Below are 15,380 nucleotides of genomic sequence, written 5' to 3'. Positions count from 1 at the left end.
AGACGGAGCCATGGAAGGCCCAGGACCACAGGATGTGTGGCTCTTGGAATCACTAAAAAAGAAATAAGTTCGGAATGAAGAACTCCCACTCTCAGACGAACTGGTAGAGTCCTTAAAGAAATAACTGCATCAAAAATTTTGCTGCCATCCACGGCAGTTAAAGAAATGGACGAAGGAAGTCTCTCGGTGGGTAGGGACCACCGTTTAACATAGGCTTCGGTAATAAAGTTCCCAGCTGCTCCGGAATCAAGGAGGGCAATGACGTTCCGATAACGTTGAGCAACTTGAAGCGAGACTGGGAGATTACAATCTTGAGGAGATGGAGAGCAGATCATTACTCCAAGCCGGCCCTCTCCTTGGCGAGCTAGGATTTGGAGTTTCCCGGACGTTTGGGACAGGCATTAATGGTGTGAGACGGAGCTGCACAATAAAGACAGAGAGACTAGGAGAGACGTCTTCGGCGCTCAGCAGGAGTTAAACGGGAACGGCCAATTTGCATGGGCTCATCTTTAGTTGGTGACAGTTGGCGAGGAGGAGGAGCAGAAGATTTTGGAGCAGATGATCTTCCACGCTCAGTTGCTCTCTCTCTGAAACGTAAATCAACTTTCGTGCAGAGTGAGATTAGCTCATCTAATTTAGAGGGTAAGTCTCTGGTAGCTAACTCATCTTTAATACGCTCAGATAAGCCATGCCAGAATGCAGCATACAGGGCCTCGTCGTTCCATGCCAGTTCGGATGCCAGGATCTGGAACTGTATCAGATATTGTCCTACAGTACGTAACCCCTGGCGTAAACGGAGAATCTCGGAAGAAGCTGAGGTTACCCGGCCTGGCTCGTCGAAGATGCGCCTGAATGTTGACACGAATGCAGCGTAAGAAGATAGCAGGGTGTCGGACCTCTCCCATAACGGTGATGCCCAATCAAGGGCTGAGCCACTGAGAAGAGAAATAATGTAGGCAATTTTTGTACGGTCACTGGGAAAATTGCCAGGTTGTAGCTCAAACTGAATCTCACACTGGCTGAGAAATCCCCTGCAGAATCTTGGAGATCCGTCAAATTTTGCTGGCGTTGGAAGATGAAGACGTGGAGCAGAAATGGGTAAGGTGGGTGGGGTTATAGCTGGAGTCACTGTGGTTGACGCACCAGACGCGCCTGATCCACGGAGAGTTGTCTGAATCCCATCCAGCCGAGTAGAGAGATCCTGGAGACAGCGGATGATGTGGCCCTGTGCAGCCTCCTGATGTTCTAGTCGGGCTGCCAGTTCTTGCATCGGCCTGGCCGCTTGATCCTGGTCTCCGGCTGGATTCATCTGGTCAGTGCTTACTGTCACAACTGAGGGCCTGAGCTGACGGGAGGCAGCCTCAGTTGTAGGGGCTGAGATGTACCGGAACCTGGGAGGTTGTATCAGACCCCTGGACATGTAAGTAACATGAAGAAGAACCGCCCGAAGGCGTGACCACGACAACTTGAATAAAAGTCAATGATGTTTATTTATGACAAACTCCATGCATCACAGTAGCAGTAAAAGAAACATAAAATCAGCAGAGAAATAATACAGTTCCTGGGTACTACAGGGTGGCAGGGACCACAGAGCTCTGGTAGTATGAGACAGTTCTTATTATCTGCGAGTTGGAAAGTCCTTACCAGGCCTGACTGTAGCAATGAAGAAAGCCCAGGATCGTACCAGCTGGTGTTCCAGGGAAAGCTGGACTGCTGTAAATAAAATAGCTGCTGTGGGTTCTGGTTGGAACCAGACAGATGTTGGCACGGAGTGGATACTGGCTGGAACCAGTTAAATAATAAATGAAGCTTGAGAGCGATGCAATATGAATGAAATGTAGAGTTTGAGAGCGGAGAAATAATAATACCGGTGAAGAGTGGTAAACTGTAGAAAGGACACCGGCCCTTTAAGAGAAGCTGTACTCTGCTGGAAGCTGGGCTGGAAGCAGGTAATGTTGTAGCTGGAAACAGATGAATCCACAATGGATCGGAGAGTCAGGCTACACCGCAGGTGGAATGCTGGTGCGGGTCTCTATGGTGGAAGTCTTGAGACAGGAGCTGGAACCTGGAAGACAATCACAGGAGAGAGACAAACAGGAACTAGGTTTGACAACCAAAGCACTGACGCCTTCCTTGCTCAGGCACAGTGTATTTATACCTGCAGCAAGGAAGGGATTGGCTAGGCAATTATGCAGATTATCAATACTGAGAACAGATTGGTGGAAATGATCAGCTGACAGAATCCAAGATGGCTGCGCCCATGCAGACACTTGGAGGAAAGTTTGGTTTGTAATCCATGTGGTAATGAAAACAGTAATGGCGGCGCCGGCCACCGGAGACAGGAGGCGCCAAGCTGACAGGTGCACATCCAACCACGCGGACACAGCGGAGGCCGCGGCTGACGTAATCGCCACTCAGACACTCTGCATGCAGAAGCTCAGGGACGGCGGCGGAGGCCGCGGGAGACGCCATGCCAGGTGTAATATGGCGTTTACTGTGACAGCGTCTCAGAGTGACAGGAGAGGATACAGGAATGTAAACATCAGGATAACAGATGGGATCCGGTCCTGGAGCGCTGAGCCAGCCTTAGGAGGCATCTGATGGGTAAGAAATGGCGTCCAGATACCCGGATCGTGACAAGTCCTTACATGCACCAGTAAATTTGTAGTTTATTGTATAAAATGTAGAGATGTGCACCGGAAATTTTTCGGGTTTTGTGTTTTGATTTTGGGTTCGGTTCCGTGGCCGTGTTTTGGGTTCGAACGCGTTTTGGCAAAACCTCACCGAATTTTTTTTGTCGGATTCGGGTGTGTTTTGGATTCGGGTGTTTTTTTCAAAAAACCCTAAAAAACAGCTTAAATCATAGAATTTGGGGGTCATTTTGATCCCAAAGTATTATTAACCTCAATAACCATAATTTCCACTCATTTTCAGTCTATTCTGAACACCTCACACCTCACAATATTATTTTTAGTCCTAAAATTTGCACCGAGGTCGCTGGATGACTAAGCTCAGCGACCCAAGTGGCCGACACAAACACCTGGCCCATCTAGGAGTGGCACTGCAGTGTCACGCAGGATGGCCCTTCCAAAAAACACTCCCCAAACAGCACATGACGCAAAGAAAAAAAGAGGCGCAATGAGGTAGCTGTGCGAGTAAGCTAAGCGACCCTAGTGGCCGACACAAACACCTGGCCCATCTAGGAGTGGCACTGCAGTGTCAGGCCGGATGGCCCTTCCAAAAAATACTCCCCAAACAGCACATGACGCACAGAAGAAAAAAAAGAGGCGCAATGAGGTAGCTGTGTGACTAAGATAAGTGACCCTAGTGGCCGACACAAACACCTGGCCCATCTAGGAGTGGCACTGCAGTGTCACGCAGGATGGCCCTTCCAAAAAACACTCCCCAAACAGCACATGACGCAAAGAAAAAAAGAGGCGCAATGAGGTAGCTGTGTGAGTAAGCTAAGCGACCCTAGTGGCCGACACAAACACTTGGCCCATCTAGGAGTGGCACTGCAGTGTCAGGCCGGATGGCCCTTCCAAAAAATACTCCCCAAACAGCACATGACGCAAAGAAGAAAAAAAAGAGGCGCAATGAGGTAGCTGTGTGACTAAGATAAGTGACCCTAGTGGCCGACACAAACACCTGGCCCATCTAGGAGTGGCACTGCAGTGTCACGCAGGATGGCCCTTCCAAAAAACACTCCCCAAACAGCACATGACGCAAAGAAAAATGAAAGAAAAAAGAGGTGCAAGATGGAATTGTCCTTGGGCCCTCCCACCCACCCTTATGTTGTATAAACAGGACATGCACACTTTAACCAACCCATCATTTCAGTGACAGGGTCTGCCACACGACTATGACTGAAATGACGGGTTGGTTTGGACCCCCACCAAAAAAGAAGTAATTAATCTCTCCTTGCACAAACTGGCTCTACAGAGGCAAGATGTCCACCTCATCATCATCCTCCGATTCATCACCGTGTACATCCCCCTCCTCACAGATTATCAATTCGTCCCCACTGGAATCCACCATCACAGCTCCCTGTGTACTTTGTGGAGGCAATTGCTGCTGGTGAATGTCTCCATGGAGGAATTGATTATAATTCATTTTAATGAACATCATCTTCTCCACATTTTCTGGAAGTAACCTCGTACGCCGATTGCTGACAAGGTGAGCGGCGGCACTAAACACTCTTTCGGAGTACACACTTGTGGGAGGGCAACTTAGGTAGAATAAAGCCAGTTTGTGCAAGGGCCTCCAAATTGCCTCTTTTTCCTGCCAGTATACGTACGGACTGTCTGACGTGCCTACTTGGATGCGGTCACTCATATAATCCTCCACCATTCTTTCAATGGTGAGAGAATCATATGCAGTGACAGTAGACGACATGTCCGTAATCGTTGTCAGGTCCTTCAGTCCGGACCAGATGTCAGCATCAGCAGCCGCTCCAGACTGCCCTGCATCACCGCCAGCGGGTGTGCTCGGAATTCTGAGCCTTTTCCTCGCACCCCCAGTTGCGGGAGAATGTGAAGGAGGAGATGTTGACAGGTCGCGTTCCGCTTGACTTGACAATTTTCTCACCAGCAGTTCTTTGAACCCCTGCAGACTTGTGTCTGCCGGAAAGAGAGATACAACGTAGGTTTTAAATCTAGGATCGAGCACGGTGGCCAAAATGTAGTGCTCTGATTTCAACAGATTGACCACCCGTGAATCCTTGTTAAGCGAATTTGATTTGAACTCACAGTTCATTTGGTAATATCATAATCCCATATCTGAAGATTGTAAAATGCAATTGAACTCTCCTCATGAATCGTGTCATATTGTTGTCTAGTTGTCATGGTGATGGTTTTTTCACACCGGCATACGTCATCCTCATTGACAGCTTTGTCTCTAGCTGATGACGATACCGGAAGTTAATCCTTTGGGATTCAAAGGAAGTACACGTGGTGAATGTATAGTATATAAAGGTAAGATTGTCCTTCTATTGTTATTGTTACTTCTGACGACGGTTAATAAACCGAAACGTTAAGTTCACACAAGGTGGAGTGATCTCTGTTCTTGTCTGCTTGAAATTCCCGTGAGTGCCGCCTGCTTGAATTATCTACATTGCTGCTTTGGCTGTGGAGGGCACCCGGTGAGCTGATTACGTTTCTTACATCTAAGTACAAAGAGTGCCGAATACAAACTTTGTATATATATATATATATATATATTCAGAGACTCACAAATGCTGGTTTAGTGTATAAAGCCCCGCAGGGCGTGCTGTTTAATTTGGGATGTTTCGGGGTAACAATCCCCTTCCTCAGACAAACAATCAAGTCAAACAAGTGCATTTAAATACTATGTGTACAACCTTACCCTCCTCAAGTCGCTCCAGTGTGTCCCCAGACGCTCCCAGCCGCCATCCCGCAGCGGCACTTCCGGTTGCAGCACCCCCGTCGCGCCGGAAGTGACGTCACCTGTCCAGCTCCAGGCACCATTGTAGCACACTGTAAATGAACACAGTGTGAAAACCTCGTCTGCAATTCACATTTACATCAATGAAGTGCAGTGCCAAGCAATTATATATTAGTGCATGGCTTATTTCAAATCTAAAACAGCATCTAAAACTATAAAAAATGTATATAAAAAATATATAAGTATATGTGCGACTCACAACCATACTCATGAATGATACATATAAAAAAACATGCAGTATTCAACCAAAGTATCAAATAGTGAAGCTCACATAATAGATATCTAATATTAATATGTGAATGATATACAATATACTTTAATAAATATCTACATTATCTTGCCGAAAGAACAACTTCAGTACATAATTTTAGTAAATATTGCCATCTAGTGGTCAAAAATTATATCTATTAAAAAGACTGAATGTTCAACAGTAGTGTGGCGAAAAATGAAGGACAATAAAGGAACAAAATAATTAATTGTTAACATATAGCCCTCTAAATTTAGAGAAAATGGGACAAACTCAAGGATTCGTTAAGATCAGTCAGTGAACTGGATGACTAAGCTTAAAGAACAAGTGGAGACGTATAAAAATGAGATATAAGAAAGAAAAATATAAAAAAGTACAGGCTGATTACACCCAGCACCGCATCTATAATTGGTTGCATCAAACCCCAAATTTCACCAAGAGAAGACAAAATATGCAGTTCTACAGAAAACCCCAAAGGGTTAGGTTCTCAAGCACATCTACAAGTGAATCCGAAGAAACCTCCCAAAATACCTCCAATAGTACAGCTACAATGACCCCTTTAGGGGTGCGCACCCGGGCAGGCGCGACTGCCCGGTGAAGAGGCCAACGCGCCAGGGGGAGTGGGGGGGCAATCGTTGAGGCAAACAGGCAGGAAGACCGCGGAAACACAAATAGAGACAATTTTTAATTTGTCTGGACATATGCTCACGGAACCAGGAAAACGTTTGTTGAGTTAAGGCCTTTTGTTTATTCCAAAGAATAGGCCAGATAAGTTTCAATGGAAAGTGGAAGCCTACAAACTAAATAGGACACTTAAACTGAAAGAAAATGTCTTTAAACTACTAAGTCTACATCCAAACCACTACCAGAGAGAGTTCAACGCCTGGGACCCAAGTCAAATTTTGACCCACAATTATATAATGCTACCCTTAAGATGTACCACTGGCTTTTGGAGGACAGCTTGAATGTAATGGAAAAACCAGTCAGATACAACTTGTCAAAGGAGCAGAGGAGCGCCCTTAAGGATCTACAAGCTCGGAAAGATATCATCATCCGAGCAGTGGACAAGGGTGGCTCCATTGTTATACAGGACACTGTGTCATACATTCAGGAATGTGAGAGATTGTTGAGTGACACCACAACATATTCTAAATTGGAACAAGATCCCACGCCAATGTTCAAACAAGAGTTGGATCTGATATTGAAACAAGCTGTTGATCAGGGACTGTTGACCCAGGTAGTGGTTGATAAATGATCTACTGCATTTACAATCATTCCAATATTTTACACACTACCCAAGATTCACAAGGACACACAGAGACCCCCGGGGAGACCGATAATCTCGGCTCGGGACTCTCTGTGTGAGCCAATGTCGATCTTTTTAGATGCCTTCCTACAGCCGTGTGAACAAAACACTTTCACTCACTTTAAACACTCAAGCACTTTATTGGGGAAATTTGCACATCTAAAATCTGTTCCAGAGAATGTCACCAATTTATATACGTCTATTCCACATAGAGCAGGAGTAGAGACTGTACGTAGGCTGATTACTGGAAATGCACTTTATGATGGACCTGACATTGATTTGTTTTTAACGCTCTTGTTTACTTTAGAACATAATTATTTTATGTTTAATGGTACAATTTTTAAACAGGTCACAGGTTGTGCAATGGGGTCCTCGGTAGCTCCACCATTCGCTAATTACTATATGTGGGAAACAGAGAAGAGTATATTCTTTGAAGATCAGTCCATTGCAGGTGCATTATTTATTTATTACCGGTACATGGATGATCTGTTGATCTTCTGGAAGCATGATTTATCGGAACTTGAATCTATCATTGAGACACAGAATTCATCTAGTAGTCCCATTAAGTTTACAATTACAAGTAATGCAAATGAGATTTGTTTTTTAGATATTCTTATTCAAATTAATAATAGACAGATTCACACTTTCTGTAAACGAAACCAACTGATCGTAATACCACAGTTTTCATCCTAAAATGACGATACGGGAGCTTCCTTATTCACAGTTTTTGAGGGTCTGCGGAAGCAATAGTGATCATGGTACCACATTAATACAATTGGACAAGATGTTAATGAAATTTTTGGAGAGGGGCTATTCTTTACCAGAACTTAAAAAGGCCCGTAACAAAGACTTGAAAGTAGATATGTGCAGTGGGCATTTTTCGTGTTTTGATTTTGGATTCGGGTCCGCGGTCGTGTTTTGGATTCGGACGAGTTTTGGCAAAACCACCCTTTCGGGTTTTGGATTCGGATGTGTTTTGGATTCAGGTGATTTTTTAAAAAACCTCAAAAACAGCTTAAATCATAGAATTTGGGGGTAATTTTGATCCTATAGTATTATTAAGCTCAATTTCCGTCATTTCCACTAATTTCCAGTCTATTCTGAACACCTCACAATATTATTTTTAGTCCTAAAATTTGCACCGAAATCGCTGGATGACTAAGCAAAGCGACCAAAGTGGGCGGCACAAACACCTGGCCCATCTAGGAGTGGCACTGCAGTGTCAGACAGGATGGCACTTACAAAAATAGCCCCTAAACAGCACATGATGCAAAGATAAATAAAAAAAGAGGTGCAGGATGGAATTGTCCTTGGGCCCTCCCACCCACCCTTATGGTGTATAAACAGGACATGCACACTTTAACAAACCAATCATTTCAGCGACAGGGTCTGCCACACGACTGTGGCTGAAATGACTGGTTGGTTTGGGCCCCCACCAAAAAAGAAGCAATCAATCTCTCTTTGTACAAACTGGCTCTACAGAGGCAAGATGTCCACCTCATCCTCATCCTCCGATTCCTCACCCCTTTCACTGTGTACATCCTCCTCCTCACAGAGTATTAATTCGTCCCCACTGGAATCCACCATCACAGGTCCCTGTGTACTTTCTGGAGGCAATTGCTGGTAAATGTCTCCACGGAGGAATTTATAATTCATTTTGATGAACATCATCTTCTCCACATTTTCTGGAAGTAACCTCCTACGCCGATTGCTGACAAGGTTACCGGCTGCACTAAACACTCTTTCGGAGTACACACTGGAGGGGGGGTGGGCAACTTAGGTAAAATAAAGGCAGTTTGTGCAAGGGCCTCCAAATTTCCTCTTTTTCCTGCCAGTATACGTACGGACTGTCTGACATGCCTACAGTAATGCTGTCACTCATATAATCCTCCACCATTCTTTCAATTGTGACAGAATCATATGCAGTGACAGTAGACATGTCAGTAATCTTTGGCAGGTACTTCAGTCCGGACCAGATGTCAGCACTTGCTCCTGACTGCCCTGCATCACCGCCAGTGGGTGGGTTTGGAAATGTTATCCTTTTCCTGGCAGCTCCAGTGGTAGTAGAAAATGAAGGAGGAGCTGTTGGCAGATCATGTTCTGCTTGACTTGACAATTGTCTCACCAGCAGGTCTTTGAACATCTGCAGACTTGTGTCTGCCAGAAAGAGAGATACAACGTAGGCTTTAAACCTAGGATCGAGCACGGTGGCCAAAATGTAGTGCCTTGATTTCAACAGATTGGCCACCCGTGAATCCTGGTTAAGCGAATGAAGGGCTCCATCCACAAGTCCCACATGCCTAGCGGAATTGCTCCGTTTTAGCTCCTCCTTCAATCTCTTCAGCTGCTTCTGCAAAAGCCTGATGAGGGGAATGATGAGGCTGGCAGTGTCTGAACTGACTTCACGTGTGGCAAGTTCAAAGGGTTGGAGAACCTTGCACAACATGGAAATCATTCTCCACTGCGCTTGAGTCAGGTGTATTCCCCCTCCTTTGCCTATATCGTAGGTAGCTGTATAGGCTTGAATGGCCTTTTGCTGCTCCTCCATCCTCTGAAGCATATAGAGTGTTGAATTCCACCTCGTTACCACCTCTTGCTTCAGCTGATAGCAGGGCATGTTCAGGAGTGTTTACTGGCGCTCCAGTCTTTGGCACACAGTGGTTAAATGCTGAAAGTGTCCCGCAATTTTTTGGGCCACCGACAGCATCTCCTGCATGCCCCTGTCATTTTTCAAAAAAATTCTGCACCACCAAATTAATTGTATGTGCAAAACATGGGACGTGCTGAAATTTGCTCACATGTAATGCACGCACAATATTGTTGGCGTTGTCCGATATCACAAATCCCCAGGAGAGTCCAATTGGGGTAAGCTATTATGCGATGATGTTCCTCAGTTTCTGTAAGAGGTTGTCAGCTGTGTGACTCTTATGGAACGCGGTGATACATAGCGTAGCCTGCCTAGGAACGAGTTGGCGTTTGCAAGATGCTGCTACTGGTGCCGCTGTGGGAGACCATACATCTACCCAGTGGGCTGTTACAGTCATATAGTCCTTAGTCTGCCCTGTTCCACTTGTCCACATGTCCGTGGTTAAGTGGACACTGGATACAATTGCATTTTGTAGGATACTGGTGACTCTTTTTCTGACGTCTGTACATTCTCAGTATCGCTTGCCTAGAGAAGTGGAACCTATATGGGATCTGATACCGGAGACACAATATCTCCATCAAATCTTTAAGTGACTCTGAACTAATGGAGGATACCGGACGCACCTCTAACACCAACATAGCTGTCAAGGCCTCAGTTATCCGCTTTGCAAAAGGATCACTGCTGTCATATTTCATCTTCCTCACAAAGGACTGTTGGACAGTCAATTGCTTACTGGAAGTAGTACAAGTGGTCTTCCGACTTCCCTCTGGGATGACGATCGACTCAGCAGCGGCAGCAACAGCAGGCGTAACACTTAAGGATCCTATGGAGGAATCCCGGTTAGGAGAGGACTCCTCAGTCTTGACAGTGACATGGCCTGCAGGACTACGGACGTTCCTGACTGAGGAGAAAGTTGACGTTGAGCGAGTTGGTGGTGTGGCTTGCAGGAGCTTTGGTACAGGAGGAAGAAGGGATTTAGGTGTCAATGGACTGCTTACAATCTTACCCAAAGTTTCACAACTTGACACTGACTTATGATGAATGCGCAGCAGGTGACGTATTAGGGAGGATGTTCGTAGGTGGTTAACATCCTTACCCCTACTTATTACAGATTGACAGCGGCAACACATGGCTTGACACCTGTTGTCCGGATTTGTGGAGAAATAATTCAACACCAAAGAGGTAGCTTTTTTTGGTAGATTGCCCAGGCATCACGATGGGCTTCTTTGTCCCAAGGACAACAGGTGTCTCCCTCAGTGCCTGACTTAAACAAACTACATCACCATCAGAATCCTCATCGTCAACTTTCTCCTCAGCACCAGGAACACCCATATCCTCATCCTGATGTACTTCAACAGTGACATCTTCAATTTGAAAATCAGGAACTGGACTGTGGGTGCTGCTTCCAGCACTTGCAGGGGGCGTGCAAATCGTGGAAGGAGCCACCTCTTTCCGTCCAGTGTTGGGAAGGTCAGGCATCGCAATCGCCGACACACTTGGGCTCTCCTTGGGGATTTGTGATACCATCTCAGAGCGCACAGTTCTTTTCTGTGCTCTTTCCAGCTTAACTCTTAATTTTTCTAGCGGGAGGATGAGCTATAAAAATGAACCGCTAGCCATGAACATAGGCCAGGGCCTCAGCCGTTCCTTGCCACTCCGTGTCGTAAATGGCATATTGGCAAGTTTACGTTTCTCCTCAGACGATTTAAATTTCTTTTTTTTTTTTTTTTTTACTGAACTTTGGCATTTTGGATTTTACACGCCCTCTACTGTCACATTGGGCATCGGCCTTGGCAGACAACGTTGATGGCATTTCATTGTCTATGTCATGGCTAGTGGCAGCAGCATTAGCACTAGGAGGAAGTTGTTCTTCTTGATTTTTCCCTATTTTCTCCTCAAAATTTTTGTTCTCCATTATTTTTTGGGAGTTATATGAGACAATATGCGTCATAGGAATGACTGGAATTACTGATGACACAGGACACTACAACTGGTCTGATGCAGCCCAACAGGTTGTTATAATTGTTATACTGCAGCAGTGGATATATATAGCAGCAGCGTATATCGTCACTGGAATTACTGATGACACAGGACACTACCACTGGTCTGATGCAGCCCAACAGGTTGTTATAATTGTTATACTGTAGCAGTGGATATATAGCAGCAGCGTATATAGTCACTGGAATTACTGATGACACAGGACACTACCACTGGTCTGCACAACACACCACTTTATACAGCTACACTGGATATATGGCAGCAGAGAACACCAACACTGTGAATAGCTGGACTGATACAGCACAATACACTGACTACACTGGACTGGTCTGCACAACACAGCACCACTTTACAGCTACACTGGATATATGGACTGGACTGAGCAGCACAACACTTGCCACCCCACTTCCCCACCACAACACACAGACACTGAGCACACTGAAGACACGTACTCTCACTCGCCGAGACTGGAGTGAAAATGGCGGCGACGCACGGCTCCTTATATGGAATCCAAATCCTGCGAGAATCCGACAGCGGGATGATGACGTTTTGCCGCGTTCAGGTTTCCGAGTCAAGAGGGAAAATCCAAGACTGGCTCGGATCCGGACTCGGAAGGCAAAGTTCGGTAGGGTTCGGTTCTCTGAGAACCGAACCCGCTCATCTCTAATATATATATATATATATGTATATATATATATATATATATAATAAAAAAAACACCCTCACCAAGATGGTCACCCAAACAAGAGGCCCAAGGCCAATTAGTAAAAAATTGTTTTAATAACACATGTTAGAACAAATACAGTTTTCATATAAAATTCCTCATATGGGGGTAAATTTACTAAGGTGGGAGATTTTTAGAACTGTTGATGTTGCCCATAGCAACCAATCAGATTGTATCTATTATCTTCTAGAAGCAGCTAGACAAATGTTAAGTAGAATCTGATTGGTTGCTATGGGCAACATCACCAGTTCTAAAAAAACTCCCACCTTAGTAAATTTACCCCCTAGTGTTTACAAAGATGTATTTAATATGATGACAATAAAGGATAACCAGTATTTTCGTTGTGTGGTCTTTAACTCTAGATACTCCCTCACCTTTTTCAAGGTGCGAGCTTAAGAGGGAGTATCTTCACAAACTATGCTGGAAACTCTTGACTGACAAACCAACGCGTTTCATCTTATCAACTTCATCAGGGGTAACTTGTTTGGGGATGAATAAAAAGAATGAATTTAGTTTATAAGGACTGATGTCCAAAATTTGAAGCGCAAAGAATATAAATGATATGAGAATGTAGAAAAAAGGTACCTACCAAATATATAAAACAGGCTTATTTGCCTGTTTGCTTATTTACCTGTTTTATATATTTGGTAGGTACCTTTTTTCTAAATTCTCATACCATTTATATTCTTTGCTCTTCAAATTTTGGACATCAGTCCTTATAAACTAAATTCATTCTTTTTATTCATCCCCAAACAAGTTACCCCTGATGAAGTCGATAAGACGAAGCGCGTTGGATTTGTCAGTCAAGAGTTTCCAGCATAGTTTGTGAAGATACTCCCTCTTAAGCTCGAACCTTGAAAAAGGTGAGGGAGTATCTAGAGTTAAAGACCACACAATGAACATACTGGTTAGCCTTTATTGTCATCATTTTAAATACATCTTTGTAAACACTATATGAGTAATTTTATGTGAAAACTGTATTTGTTCTAACATGTGTTATTAAAACATTTTTTTACTAATTGGCCTTGGGCCTCTCGTTTGGGTGACCATCTTGGTGAGGGGTGTCCGTTACAGGTTCCCAGATACAAATCTTCTCCAGTATTAAATTCTGACTTATGGAAACAACACTGGAAGAATCATTGTACAGTAGATACAGTCTTATTTAGCGCACTTGGGAAATTGTTTTTTATTCTGTATGCTATAGAGGTCCTCCAACAGGGACCTCTCCCGTTGTGCTGCTTTGAACTTGGCGCAAGATAAAGATACTGGGGGTAATTCCAAGTTGATCGCAGCAGGACATTTTTTAGCAGTTGGGCAAAACCATGTGCACTGCAAGGGAGGCAGATTTAACATGTGCAGAAAGAGATTTGGGTGTGGTGTGTTCAATCTGCAATCTAATTTGCAGTGTAAAAATAAAGCAGCCAGTATTCACCCTGCACAGAAATAAAATAACCCACCCAAATCAAACTCTCTCTGCACATGTTAAATCTGCCTCCCCTGCAATGCACATGGTTTTGCCCAACTGCTAAAAAATTTCCTGCTGCGATCAACTTGGAATTACCCCCACTGTTGTGTTTCATATATATATATATACACACACACACACACACACACACACACAAACACACACATTTTAAAGGAATAACCTTGACGTGTATAGTAATATAGATCTTATTTTTTATTTCCGTAAGACACTGCACAATACTACGGCAAATGTGGTTGGCCACTAAGGTCTACATATGTCCCAAGAACATGCAATGTCCAGTCTATTCCTTTAGTTGACCCCCAAAAGAGCTTTCTACCTCCTCTCCCCATTAAAAGTGGTTTAAAGAGGCAAAATTGAAGGAGGGAATGTTTGATGGCCCACAAAATAGGAAGGTTTTAATGGATATGGAGTTCCAAAAGGCTATCAGGGGTAGATGTATGATCTGGTGATATAGGGGTGGGGAAGTGGTATCAGCACACGTTATGTCCACTGATATCACTCCCCCCCCCCCCCCCCCCATATATTAATGCGGAGAGGTATGGCAAGTGGCAGGGGCGTTAGGTACCCCTGTTATTATTGGCACTGCTGTCTGTAAGATAGCACGCCTATGTGCTGGGCAATGTAAGAATGGTCAGTGGCACTGACCGTTCTGGTACCTGCAGCTATCAATTTCGACAGTGGCAGGTGGCGTTGCCCATATACCACAGCCAGGGACAGCGGCTGTTAGCTCTGGGTTGCATGCAGTGGCGTAAGTTCGTCCCAGTCGCCTGGAGGCATGATAAATGTTGGTGCCCCCCTACATATACACACACATACCATATGTAGCTATCCGGCACGAAGGGTAACAGTAGCACCGTGCTCAGGTACCTTTCCCAATAGTAATATAGATACACATAGAAAGTGGACGCACTCCAAGTCAGTCATTACAATAAAACAGAAACCAGCATACCATTATAGTACACCTACAGTGCTCCCTCACCCGCCAGCAGGTCTCGATGGAGATGCTTTGGCGCTGTGGTGTGCCGATATAATTAGTGTTCACTCTAGGATTTTTTAGGGCAGGGTGCTGATCACGGGGAGGGCACATTTTTCCATTCGGGAGGGCACATTTTTAAGTTAGATGGGCAAACTTAGGTACATACTATAATGCTTGATGCTCCCATTCCTATAGGACAATACATGGACAGTGCGCGCCAAAGGCGCACAGCAAAAAAATAAGATTTTACTTACCGGTAAATCTATTTATCGTAGTCCGTAGTGGATGCTGGGGACTCCGTAAGGACCATGGGGAATAGATGGGCTCCGCAGGAGACATGGGCACTTTAAGAAATAATTTAGATTCTGGTGTGCTCTGGCTCCTCCCTCTATGTCCCTCCTCCAGACCTCAGTTAGAGAAACTGTGCCCGGAAGAGCTGACAGTACAAGGAAAGGATTTTGGTAATCCAGGGCAAGATTCATACCAGCCACACCAATCACACCGTATAACTTGAGATAAACATACCCAGTCAA

The sequence above is a fragment of the Pseudophryne corroboree genome, chromosome 1 (genome assembly GCF_028390025.1).
Source record: "Pseudophryne corroboree isolate aPseCor3 chromosome 1, aPseCor3.hap2, whole genome shotgun sequence".
NCBI classification, from domain to species: Eukaryota; Metazoa; Chordata; class Amphibia; order Anura; family Myobatrachidae; genus Pseudophryne; species Pseudophryne corroboree.
This window is presented reverse-complemented; position numbering follows the sequence as displayed.